Genomic DNA, 12,271 nt, shown 5'->3' with positions numbered 1-12,271 from the left:
TTGGCAGCAAGGCCCGTGTCATTGGCAGCCGGGGCCCGGTTCATTGGCAGCAGGGGCCCGGTTCATTGGCAGCAAGGGCCCGTGTCATTGGCAGCAGGGGCCCAGTTCATTGGCAGCAGGGCCTGTGTCATTGGCCGCCGGGACCCGTGTCATTGTCAGCAGGGGCCCGGTTCATTGGCAGCAAGGGCCTGTGTCATTGGCAGCAGGGGCCCGGTTCATTGGCAGCAGGGGCCCGGTTCATTAGCAGCACGGCCCGTGTTATTGGCAGCAGCGGCCCGTGTCATTGGCAGCCAGGGCCCGGTTCATTGGCAGCAGGGCCCGTGTCATTGGCAGCAAGGGCCCATGTCATTGGCAGCGGGGCACGTGCCATTGGCAGCAGGGGCCCGGTTCATTGGCAGCCGGGGCCTGGTTCATCAGCAGCAGGGGCCCGGTTCATTGGCAGCAGGTGCCCAGTTCATTGGCAGCAGGGCCCGTGTCATTGGCAGCAGGGGCCCGTGTCATTGGCAGCAGGGGCCCGGTTCATTGGCAGCAGGGGCCCGGTTCATTGGTGGCCGGGGCCCGGTTCATTGGCAGCAGGGCCTGTGTCATTGGCAGCAAGGCCCGTGTCATTGGCAGCTGGGGCCCGGTTCATTGGCAGCAGGGTCCCGGTTCATTGGCAGCAGGGCCTGTGCCATTGGCAGCAGGGGCCCGGTTCATTGGCAGCCGGGGCCCGGTTCATCAGCAGCAGGGGCCCAGTTCATTGGCAGCAGGGGCCCGGTTCACTGGCAGCAGGGCCCGTGTCATTGGCAGCAGGGGCCCGGTTCATTGGCAGCCGGGGCTTGGTTCATTGGCAGCAGGGGCCCGGTTCATTGGCAGCAGGGGCCCGGTTCATTGGCAGCAGGGCCTGTATCATTGGCAGCAGGGGCCCGGTTCATTGGCAGCAGGGGCCTGTGTCATTGGGAGCAGGGCCCTGTTCTTTGGCAGCAGGGCCCGGTTTATTGACACCCGGGGCCTGGTTCATTGGCAGCAGGGGCCCGGTTCATTGGCAGCAGGCCCCGTGTCATTGGCAGCCGGGGCCCGGTTCATTCTAGGCAGGGGCCTGGTTCATCAGCAGCAGGGGCCCGGTTCATTGGCAGCAGGGGCCCAGTTAATTGGCAGCAGGGCCCGTGTCATTGGCAGCAGGGGCGCATGTCATTGGCAGCAGGGGCCCGGTTCATTGGCAGCAGGGGGCCCGGTTCATTGGTGGCCGGGGCCCGGTTCATTGGCAGCAGGGGCCCGGTTCATTGGCAGCAGGGGCCCAGTTAATTGGCAGCAGGGCCCGTGTCATTGGCAGCAGGGGCGCATGTCATTGGCAGCAGGGGCCCGGTTCATTGGCAGCAGGGGCCCGGTTAATTGGCAGCAGGGGCCCGGTTCATTGGCAGCAGGGCCTGTATCATTGGCAGCAGGGGCCCGTGTCATTGGCAGCAGGGCCCGGTTCATTGGCAGCAGGGCCCGGTTCATTGACACCCAGGGCCCGGTTCATTGGCAGCAGGGGCCCGGTTCATTGGCAGCAGGGCCCGTGTCATTGGCAGCCGGGGCCCGGTTCATTAGCAGCAGGGGCCCGGTTCATTGGCAGCAGGGGCCCGGTTCATTGGCAGCAAGGGCCCGTGTCATTGGCAGCAGGGGCCCAGTTCATTGGCAGCAGGGCCTGTGTCATTGGCCGCAGGGACCCGTGTCATTGGCAGCAGGGGCCCGTGTCATTGGCAGCCGGGGCCCGGTTCATTGGCAGCAGGGGCCCGCTTCATTGGCAGCAGGGCCCGGTTCATTGGCAGCAGGGCCCGTGTCATTGGCAGCAAGGGCCCGTGTCATTGGCAGCAGGGCCCGTGTCATTGGCAGCAGGGGCCCGGTTCATCGGCAGCCGGAGCCTGGTTCATTGGCAGCAGGGGCCCAGTTCATTGGCAGCAGGGCCCGTGTCATTGGCAGCAAGGGCCCATGTCATTGGCAGCAGGACCTGTGTCATTGGCAGCAGGGGCCCGGTTTATTGGCAGCAGAGCCCGGTTCATTGGCAGCAGGGTTCCGGTTCATTGGCAGCAGGGCCTGTGTCATTGGCAGCAGGGCCTGTGTCATTGGCAGCCAGGGCCCGGTTCATTGGCAGCTGGGGCCCGGTTCATTGGCGGCAGGGGCCCGGTTCATTGGCAGCAGGGCCTGTGTCATTGGCAGCAGGGGCCCAGATTATTGGTAGCAGGGGCCCGGTTCATTGGCAGCAGGGCCCGTGTCATTGGCAGCAAGTGCCCGTGTCATTTGCAGCAGGGCCTGTGTCATTGCCAGCAGGGCCCGTGTCATTGGCAGCAGGGGCCTGGTTCATTGGCTGGCCCGGTTCATTGGCAGCAGGGGCCCGGTTCATTGGCAGCAGGGGCCTGGTTCATTGGCAGCAGGGCCTGTGTCATTGGCAGCAGGGGCCCGGTTCATTGGCAGCAGGACCCGGTTCATTGACACCTGGGTACCGGTTCATTGGCAGCCGGGGCCCGGTTTATTGGCAGCCGGGGCCCGGTTCATTGGCAGCAGGGGCCCGGTTCATTGGTAGCAGGGGCCCGGTTCATTGGCAGCAGGGCCTGTGTCATTGGCAGCAAGGGCCCGAGTCATTGGCAGCTGGGCGCGTGTCATTGGCAACAAGGCCCGGTTCATTGGCAGCAGGGGCCCGGTTCATTGGCAGCAAGGCCCGGTTCATTGGCAGCAGGGCCCGGTTCATTGGCAGCAGGGCCCGTGTCATTGGCAGCAAGGGCCAGTGTCATTGGCAGCAGGGCCCGTGTCATTGGCAGCAGGGCCCGGTTCATTGGCAGCAGGGGCCCGGTTCATTGGCAGCAGGGCCCGATTCATTGGCAGCCGGGGCCCGGTTCATTGGCAGCAGGGTCCCAGTTCATTGGCAGCAGGGCCTGTGTCATTGGCAGCAGGGCCCATGTCATTGGCAGCAGGGGCCCGGTTCATCGGCAGCCGGGGCCTGGTTCATCAGCAGCAGGGGCCCGGTTCATTGGCAGCAGGGGCCCAGTTCATTGGCAGCAGGGCCCGTGTCATTGGCAGCAGAGCCCGGTTCATTGGCAGCAGGGTTCCGGTTCATTGGCAGCAGGGCCTGTGTCATTGGCAGCAGGGCCTGTGTCATTGGCAGCCAGGGCCCGGTTCATTGGCAGCTGGGGCCCGGTTCATTGGCGGCAGGGGCCCGGTTCATTGGCAGCAGGGCCTGTGTCATTGGCAGCAGGGGCCCAGAATATTGGTAGCAGGGTCCCGGTTCATTGGCAGCAGGGCCCGTGTCATTGGCAGCAAGTGCCCGTGTCATTGGCAGCAGGGCCTGTGTCATTGCCAGCAGGGCCCGTGTCATTGGCAGCAGGGGCCTGGTTCATTGGCTGGCCTGGTTCATTGGCAGCAGGGGCCCGGTTCATTGGCAGCAGGGGCCTGGTTCATTGGCAGCAGGGCCTGTGTCATTGGCAGCAGGGGCCCGGTTCATTGGCAGCAGGGCCCGGTTCATTGACACCTGGGTACCGGTTCATTGGCAGCCGGGGCCCGGTTTATTGGCAGCCGGGGCCAGGTTCATTGGCAGCAGGGGCCCGGTTCATTAGTAGCAGGGGCCCTGTTCATTGGCAGCAGGGCCTGTGTCATTGGCAGCAAGGGCCCGAGTCATTGGCAGCTGGGCGCGTGTCATTGGCAACAAGGCCCGGTTCATTGGCTGCAGGGGCCCGGTTCATTGGCAGCAAGGCCCGGTTCATTGGCAGCAGGGCCCGGTTCATTGGCAGCAGGGCCCGTGTCATTGGCAGCAAGGGCCCGTGTCATTGGCAGCAGGGCCCGTGTCATTGGCAGCAGGGCCCGGTTCATTGGCAGCAGGGGCCCGGTTCATTGGCAGCAGGGCCCGATTCATTGGCAGCCGGGGCCCGGTTCATTGGCAGCAGGGTCCCAGTTCATTGGCAGCAGGGCCTGTGTCATTGGCAGCAGGGCCCGTGTCATTGGCAGCAGGGGCCCGGTTCATCGGCAGCCGGGGCCTGGTTCATCAGCAGCAGGGGCCCGGTTCATTGGCAGCAGGGGCCCAGTTCATTGGCAGCAGGGCCCGTGTCATTGGCAGCAAGGGCCCATGTCATTGGCAGCAGGACCCGTGTCATTGGCAGCAGGGGCCCGGTTTATTGGCAGCAGGGGCCCGGTTCATTGGCGGCCGGGGCCCGGTTCATTGGCAGCATGGCCTGTGTCATTGGCAGCAGGGGCCCAGATTATTGGCAGCAGGGGCCCGGTTCATTGGTAGCAGGGGCCCGGTTCATTGGCAGTAGGGCCCGTGTCATTGGCAGAGAGGGCCCGTGTCACTGGCAGCAGGGCCCGGGTCATTGGCAGCAGGGGCCCGGTTCATTGGCAGCAGGGCCCGTGTCATTGGCAGCAGGGCCCGTGTCATTGGCAGCAGGGGCCCAGTTCATCAGCAGCAGGGGCCCGGCTTATTGGCAGCAGGGCCCGGTTCATTGGCAGCAGGGCCCGTGTCATTAGCAGCAGAGGCCCGGTTCATTGGCAGCCGGGGCCCGGTTCATTGGCAGCCGGGGCCCGGTTCATTGGCTGCAGGGCCCGTGTCATTGGCAGCAGAGCCCGGTTCATTGGCAGCAGGGTCCCGGTTCATTGGCAGCAGGGCCTGTGTCATTGGCAGCAGGGCCTGTGTCATTGGCAGCCAGGGCCCGGTTCATTGGCAGCTGGGGCCCGGTTCATTGGCGGCAGGGGCCCGGTTCATTGGCAGCAGGGCCTGTGTCATTGGCAGCAGGGGCCCAGATTATTGGTAGCAGGGGCCCGGTTCATTGGCAGCAGGGCCCGTGTCATTGGCAGCAAGGGCCCGTGTCATTGGCAGCAGGGCCTGTGTCATTGGCAGCAGGGCCCGTGTCATTGGCAGCAGGGGCCCGGTTCATTGGCTGGCCCGGTTCATTGGCAGCAGGGGCCCGGTTCATTGGCAGCAGGGGCCTGGTTCATTGGCAGCAGGGCCTGTGTCATTGGCAGCAGGGGCCCGGTTCATTGGCAGCAGGGCCCGGTTCATTGACACCTGGGTACCCGTTCATTGGCAGCCGGGGCCCGGTTTATTGGCAGCCGGGGCCCGGTTCATTGGCAGCAGGGGCCCGGTTCATTGGTAGCAGGGGCCCGGTTCATTGGCAGCAGGGCCTGTGTCATTGGCAGCAAGGGCCCGAGTCATTGGCAGCTGGGCGCGTGTCATTGGCAACAAGGCCCGGTTCATTGGCAGCGGGGGCCCGGTTCATTGGCAGCAAGGCCCGGTTCATTGGCAGCAGGGCCCGGTTCATTGGCAGCAGGGCCCGTGTCATTGGCAGCAAGGGCCCGTGTCATTGGCAGCAGGGCCCGTGTCATTGGCAGCAGGGCCCGGTTCATTGGCAGCAGGGCCTGTGTCATTGGCAGCAAGGCCCGTGTCATTGGCAGCTGGGGCCCAGTTCATTGGCAGCAGGGTCCCGGTTCATTGGCAGCAGGGCCTGTGCCATTGGTAGCAGGGGCCCGGTTCATTGGCAGCCGGGGCCCGGTTCATCAGCAGCAGGGGCCCAGTTCATTGGCAGCAGGGGCCCGGTTCACTGGCAACAGGGCCCGTGTCATTGGCAGCAGGGGCCCGGTTCATTGGCAGCCGGGGCCTGGTTCATTGGCAGCTGGGGCCCGGTTCATTGGCGGCTGGGGCCCGGTTCATTGGCAGCAGGGCCTGTGTCATTGGCAGCTGGGGCCTGGTTCATTGGCAGCAGGGGCCCGGTTTGTTGGCAGCAGGGGCCCGGTTCATTGGCAGCAGGGCCCATGTCATTGGCAGCAGGGCCCGTGTCATTGGCAGCAGGGGCCCAGATTATTGGTAGCAGGGGCCCGGTTCATTGGCAGCAGGGCCCGTGTCATTGGCAGCAAGGGCCCGTCTCATTGGCAGCAGGGGCCCGGTTCACTGGCAACAGGGCCCGTGTCATTGGCAGCAGGGGCCCGGTTCATTGGCAGCCGGGGCCTGGTTCATTGGCAGCTGAGGCCCGGTTCATTGGCGGCTGGGGCCCGGTTCATTGGCAGCAGGGCCTGTGTCATTGGCAGCTGGGGCCTGGTTCATTGGCAGCAGGGGCCCGGTTTGTTGGCAGCAGGGGCCCGGTTCATTGGCAGCAGGGCCCATGTCATTGGCAGCAGGGCCCGTGTCATTGGCAGCAGGGGCCCAGATTATTGGTAGCAGGGGCCCGGTTCATTGGCAGCAGGGCCCGTGTCATTGGCAGCAAGGGCCCGTCTCATTGGCAGCAGGGCCCGTGTCATTGGCAGCAGGGGCCCGGTTCATTGGCAGCAGGGCCCGTGTCATTGGCAGCAGGGCCCGTGTCATTGGCAGCAGAGGCCCGGTTCATTGGCAGCCGGGGCCCGGTTCATTGGCAGCAGGGCCCGTGTCATTGGCAGCCGAGCCCGGTTCATTGGCAGCTGGGGCCCGGTTCATTGGCGGCTGGGGCCTGGTTCATTGGCAGCAGGGCCTGTGTCATTGGCAGCAGGGGCCCAGATTATTGGTAGCAGGGGCCCGGTTCATTGGCAGCAGGGCCCGTGTCATTGGCAGCAAGGGCCCGTGTCATTGGCAGCAGGGCCCATGTCATTGGCAGCAGGGCCCGTGTCATTGGCAGCAGGGGCCCGGTTCATTGGGGGGCCCGGTTCATTGGCAGCAGGGGCCCGGTTCATTGGCAGCAGGGGCCCGGTTCATTGGCAGCAGGGCCAGTGTCATTGGCAGCAGGGGCCCAGGTCATTGGCAGCCGGGGCCCGGTTCATTGGCAGCAGGGGCCCGGTTCATTGGCAGCAAGGGCCCGTGTCATTGGCAGCAGGGGCCCAGTTCATTGGCAGCAGGGCCTGTGTCATTGGCCGCAGGGACCCGTGTCATTGGCAGCAGGGGCCCGGTTCATTGGCAGCAAGGGCCTGTGTCATTGGCAGCAGGGGCCCGGTTCATTGGCAGCAGGGGCCCGGTTCATTAGCAGCACGGCCCGTGTTATTGGCAGCAGCGGCCCGTGTCATTGGCAGCCAGGGCCCGGTTCATTGGCAGCAGGGCCCGTGTCATTGGCAGCAAGGGCCCATGTCATTGGCAGCAGGGCACGTGCCTTTGGCAGCAGGGGCCCGGTTCATTGGCAGCCGGGGCCTGGTTCATCAGCAGCAGGGGCCCGGTTCATTGGCAGCAGGTGCCCAGTGCATTGGCAGCAGGGCCCGTATCATTGGCAGCAGGGGCCCGTGTCATTGGCAGCAGGGGCCCGGTTCATTGGCAGCAGGGGCCCGGTTCATTGGTGGCCGGGGCCCGGTTCATTGGCAGCAGGGGCTGTGTCATTGGCAGCAAGGCCCGTGTCATTGGCAGCCTGGGCCCGGTTCATTGGCAGCAGGGTCCCGGTTCATTGGCAGCAGGGCCTGTGTCATTGGCAGCAGATCCCGTGTCATTGGCAGCCGGGGCCCGGTTCATCAGCAGCAGGGGCCCAGTTCATTGGCAGCAGGGGCCCGGTTCACTGGCAACAGGGCCCGTGTCATTGGCAGCAGGGGCCCGGTTCATTGGCAGCCGGGGCCTGGTTCATTGGCAGCTGGGGCCCGGTTCATTGGCGGCTGGGGCCCGGTTCATTGGCAGCAGGGCCTGTGTCATTGGCAGCTGGGGCCTGGTTCATTGGCAGCAGGGCCCGGGTCATTGGCAGCAGGGGCCCGGTTCATTGGCAGCAGGGCCCGTGTCATTGGCAGCAGGGCCCGTGTCATTGGCAGCAGGGGCCCAGATTATTGGTAGCAGGGGCCCGGTTCATTGGCAGCAGGGCCCGTGTCATTGGCAGCAAGGGCCCGTCTCATTGGCAGCAGGGCCTGTGTCATTGGCAGCAGGACCCGTGTCATTGGCAGCAGAGCCCGGTTCATTGGCAGCCGGGGACCGGTTCATCGGCAGCAGGGCCTGTGTCATTGGCAGCAGGGCCTGTGTCATTGGCAGCCAGGGCCTGGTTCATTGGCAGCTGGGGCCCGGTTCATTGGTGGCAGGGGCCCGGTTCATTGGCAGCAGGGCCTGTGTCATTGGCAGCAGGGGCCCAGATTATTGGTAGCAGGGGCCCGGTTCATTGGCAGCAGGGCCCGTGTCATTGGCAGCAAGGGCCCGTCTCATTGGCAGCAGGGCCTGTGTCATTGGCAGCAGGGCCCGTGTCATTGGCAGCAGGGGCCCGGTTCATTGGCTGGCCCGGTTTATTGGCAGCAGGGGCCCGGTTCATTGGCAGCAGGGGCCTGGTTAATTGGCAGCAGGGCCCGTGTCATTGGCAGCAGGGGCCCGGTTCATTGGCAGCAGGGCCTGTATCATTGGCAGCAGGGGCCCGGTTCATTGGCAGCAGGGGCCCGTGTCATTGGCAGCAGGGCCCGTGTCATTGGCAGCAGGGGCCCGGTTCATTGGCAGCAGGGCCCGGTTCATTGACACAAGGGGCCCGGTTCATTGGCAGCAGGGGCCCGGTTCATTGGCAGCAAGGCCCGTGTCATTGGCAGCCGGGGCCCGGTTCATTGGCAGCAGGGGCCCGGTTCATTGGCAGCAAGGGCCCGTGTCATTGGCAGCAGGGGCCCAGTTCATTGGCAGCAGGGCCTGTGTCATTGGCCGCAGGGACCCGTGTCATTGGCAGCAGGGGCCCGGTTCATTGGCAGCAAGGGCCTGTGTCATTGGCAGCAGGGGCCCGGTTCATTGGCAGCAGGGGCCCGGTTCATTAGCAGCACGGCCCGTGTTATTGGCAGCAGCGGCCCATGTCATTGGCAGCCAGGGCCCGGTTCATTGGCAGCAGGGGCCCGGTTCATTGGCAGCAGGGCCCGGTTCATTGGCAGCAGGGCCCGTGTCATTGGCAGCAAGGGCCCATGTCATTGGCAGCAGGGCCCGTGCCATTGGCAGCAGGGGCCCGGTTCATTGGCAGCCGGGGCCTGGTTCATCAGCAGCAGGGGCCCGGTTCATTGGCAGCAGGTGCCCAGTTCATTGGCAGCAGGGCCTGTGTCATTGGCAGCAGGGGCCCGTGTCATTGGCAGCAGGGGCCCGGTTCATTGGCAGCAGGGGCCCGGTTCATTGGTGGCCCGGGCCCGGTTCATCGGCAGCAGGGCCTGTGTCATTGGCAGCAAGGCCCGTGTCATTGGCAGCTGGGGCCCGGTTCATTGGCAGCAGGGTCCAGGTTCATTGGCAGCAGGGCCTGTGCCATTGGCAGCAGGGGCCCGGTTCATTGGCAGCCGGGGCCCGGTTCATCAGCAGCAGGGGCCCAGTTCATTGGCAGCAGGGGCCCGGTTCACTGGCAGCAGGGCCCGTGTCATTGGCAGCAGGGTCCCGGTTCATTGGCAGCCGGGGCCTGGTTCATTGGCAGCTGGGCCCGGTTCATTGGCGGCCGGGGCCCGGTTCATTGGCAGCAGGGCCTGTGTCATTGGCACCTGGGGCCTGGTTCATTGGCAGCAGGGGCCCGGTTTGTTGGCAGCAGGGGCCCGGTTCATTGGCAGCAGGGCCCATGTCATTGGCAGCCGGGGCCCGGTTCATTGGCAGCCGGGGCCTGGTTCATTGGCAGCTGGGGCCTGGTTCATTGGCGGCCGGGGCCCGGTTCATTGGCAGCAGGGCCTGTGTCATTGGCAGCAGGGGCCCAGATTATTGGTAGCAAGGGCCCGGTTCATTGGCAGCAGGGCCCGTGTCATTGGCAGCATGGGCCCGTGTCATTGGCAGCAGGGCCCGTGTCATTGGCAGCAGGGCCTGTGTCATTGGCAGCAGGGGCCCGGATCATTGGGGGGCCCGGTTCATTGGCAGCAGGGGCCCGGTTCATTGGCAGCAGGGGCCCGGTTCATTGGCAGCAGGGCCCGTGTCAATGGCAGCAGGGGCCCGGTTCCTTGGCGGCCGGGGCTCGGTTCATTGGCAGCAGGGCCTGTGTTATTGGCAGCAGGGGCCCGGTTCATTGGCAGCAGGGCCTGTGTCATTGGCAGCAAGGGCCCGAGTCATTGGCAGCTGGGCCCGTGTCATTGGCAGCAGGGCCCAGATCATTGGCAGCTGGGGCCAGGTTGATTGGCAGCAGGGCCCGTGTCATTGGCAGCAGGGCCTGTGTCATTGGCAGCAGGGCCCGTGTCATTGGCAGCAGGGGACCGGTTCATTGGCAGCCGGGGCCCGGTTAATTGGCAGCTGGGGCCCAGTTCATTGGCAGCAGGGGCCCGGTTCATTGGTAGCAGGGGCCCGGTTCATTGGCAGCAGGGCCCGTGTCATTGGCAGCAAGGGCCCGAGTCATTGGCAGCTGGGCCCGTGTCATTGGCAGCAGGGCCTGGTTCATTGGCAGCAGGGCCCGTGTCATTGGCAGCAGGGCCCGTGTCATTGGCAGCAGGGCCCGTGTCATTGGCAGCAGGGGACCGGTTCATTGGCAGCCGGGGCCCGGTTCATTGGCAGCTGGGGCCCAGTTCATTGGCACCAGGGGCCCGGTTCATTGGTAGCAGGGGCCCGGTTCATTGGCAGCAGGGCCCGTGTCATTGGCAGCAAGGGCCCGAGTCATTGGCAGCTGGGCCCGTGTCATTGGCAGCAGGGCCCGGTTCATTGGCAGCAGGGGCCCGGTTCATTGGCAGCAAGGCCCGGTTCATTGGCAGCAGGGCCCGGTTCATTGGCAGCAGGGCCCGTGTCATTGGCAGCAAGGGCCCGTGTCATTGGCAGCAGGGCCCGTGTCATTGGCAGCAGGGCCCGGTTAATTGGCAGCAGGGGCCCGGTTCATTGGCAGCAGGGCCCGATTCATTGGCAGCCGGGGCCCGGTTCATTGGCAGCAGGGTCCCGGTTCATTGGCAGCAGGGCCTGTGTCATTGGCAGCAAGGCCCGTGTCATTGGCAGCCGGGGCCCGGTTCATTGGCAGCAGGGGCCCGGTTCATTGGCAGCAAGGGCCCGTGTCATTAGCAGCAGGGGCCCAGTTCATTGGCAGCAGGGCCTGTGTCATTGGCCGCCGGGACCCGTGTCATTGGCAGCAGGGGCCCGGTTCATTGGCAGCAAGGGCTTGTGTCATTGGCAGCAGGGGCCCAGTTCATTGGCAGCAGGGGCCCGGTTCATTAGCAGCACGGCCCGTGTTATTGGCAGCAGCGGCCCGTGTCATTGGCAGCCAGGGCCCGGTTCATTGGCAGCAGGGCCCGTGTCATTGGCAGCAAGGGCCCATGTCATTGGCAGCAGGGCACGTGCCATTGGCAGCAGGGGCCCGGTTCATTGGCAGCCGGGGCCTGGTTCATCAGCAGCAGGGGCCCGGTTCATTGGCAGCAGGTGCCCAGTTCATTGGCAGCAGGGCCCGTGTCATTGGCAGCAGGGGCCCGTGTCATTGGCAGCAGGGGCCCGGTTCATTGGCAGCAGGGGCCCGGTTCATTGGTGGCCGGGGCCCGGTTCATTGGCAGCAGGGCCTGTGTCATTGGCAGCAAGGCCCGTGTCATTGGCAGCTGGGGCCCGGTTCATTGGCAGCAGGGTCCCGGTTCATTGGCAGCAGGGCCTGTACCATTGGCAGCAGGGGCCCGGTTCATTGGCAGCCGGGGCCCGGTTCACTGGCAGCAGGGCCCGTGTCATTGGCAGCAGGGGCCCGGTTCATTGGCAGCCGGGGCCTGGTTCATTGGCAGCTGGGGCCCGGTTCATTGGCAGCTGGGGCCCGGTTCATTGGCAGAAGGGCCTGTGTCATTGGCAGCTGGGGCCTGGTTCATTGGCAGCAGGGGCCCGGTTTGTTGGCAGCAGGGGCCCGGTTCATTGGCAGCAGGGCCCATGTCATTGGCAGCCGGGGCCCGTTTCATTGGCAGCCGGGGCCTGGTTCATTGGCAGCTGGGGCCCGGTTCATTGGCGGCCGGGCCCGGTTCATTGGCAGCAGGGCCTGTGTCATTGGCAGCAGGGGCCCAGATTATTGGTAGCAAGGGCCCGGTTCATTGGCAGCAGGGCCCGTGTCATTGGCAGCAAGGGCCCGTGTCATTGGCAGCAGGGCCCGTGTCATTGGCAGCAGGGCCCGTGTCATTGGCAGCAGGGGCCCGGTTCATTGGGGGGCCCGGTTCATTGGCAGCAGGGGCCCGGTTCATTGGCAGTAGGGGCCCGGTTCATTGGCGGCCGGGGCTCGGTTCATTGGCAGCAGGGCCTGTGTCATTGGCAGCAGGGGCCCGGTTCATTGGCAGCAGGGCCTGTGTCATTGGCAGCAGGGCCTGGTTGATTGGCAGCAAGGGCCTGTATAATTGGCAGCAGGCCCCGGTTCATTGGCAGCAGGGCCCGTGTCATTGGCAGCAGGGCCCGTGTCATTGGCAGCAGGGCCCGTGTCATTGGCAGCAGGGGACCGGTTCATTGGCAGCCGGGGCCCGGTTCATTGGCAGCTGGGGCCCAGTT

Source organism: Lissotriton vulgaris, unplaced genomic scaffold (assembly GCF_964263255.1).
Source record: "Lissotriton vulgaris unplaced genomic scaffold, aLisVul1.2 SCAFFOLD_525, whole genome shotgun sequence".
NCBI classification, from domain to species: domain Eukaryota; kingdom Metazoa; phylum Chordata; class Amphibia; order Caudata; family Salamandridae; genus Lissotriton; species Lissotriton vulgaris.
Note: the sequence above shows the minus strand (reverse complement) of the source record.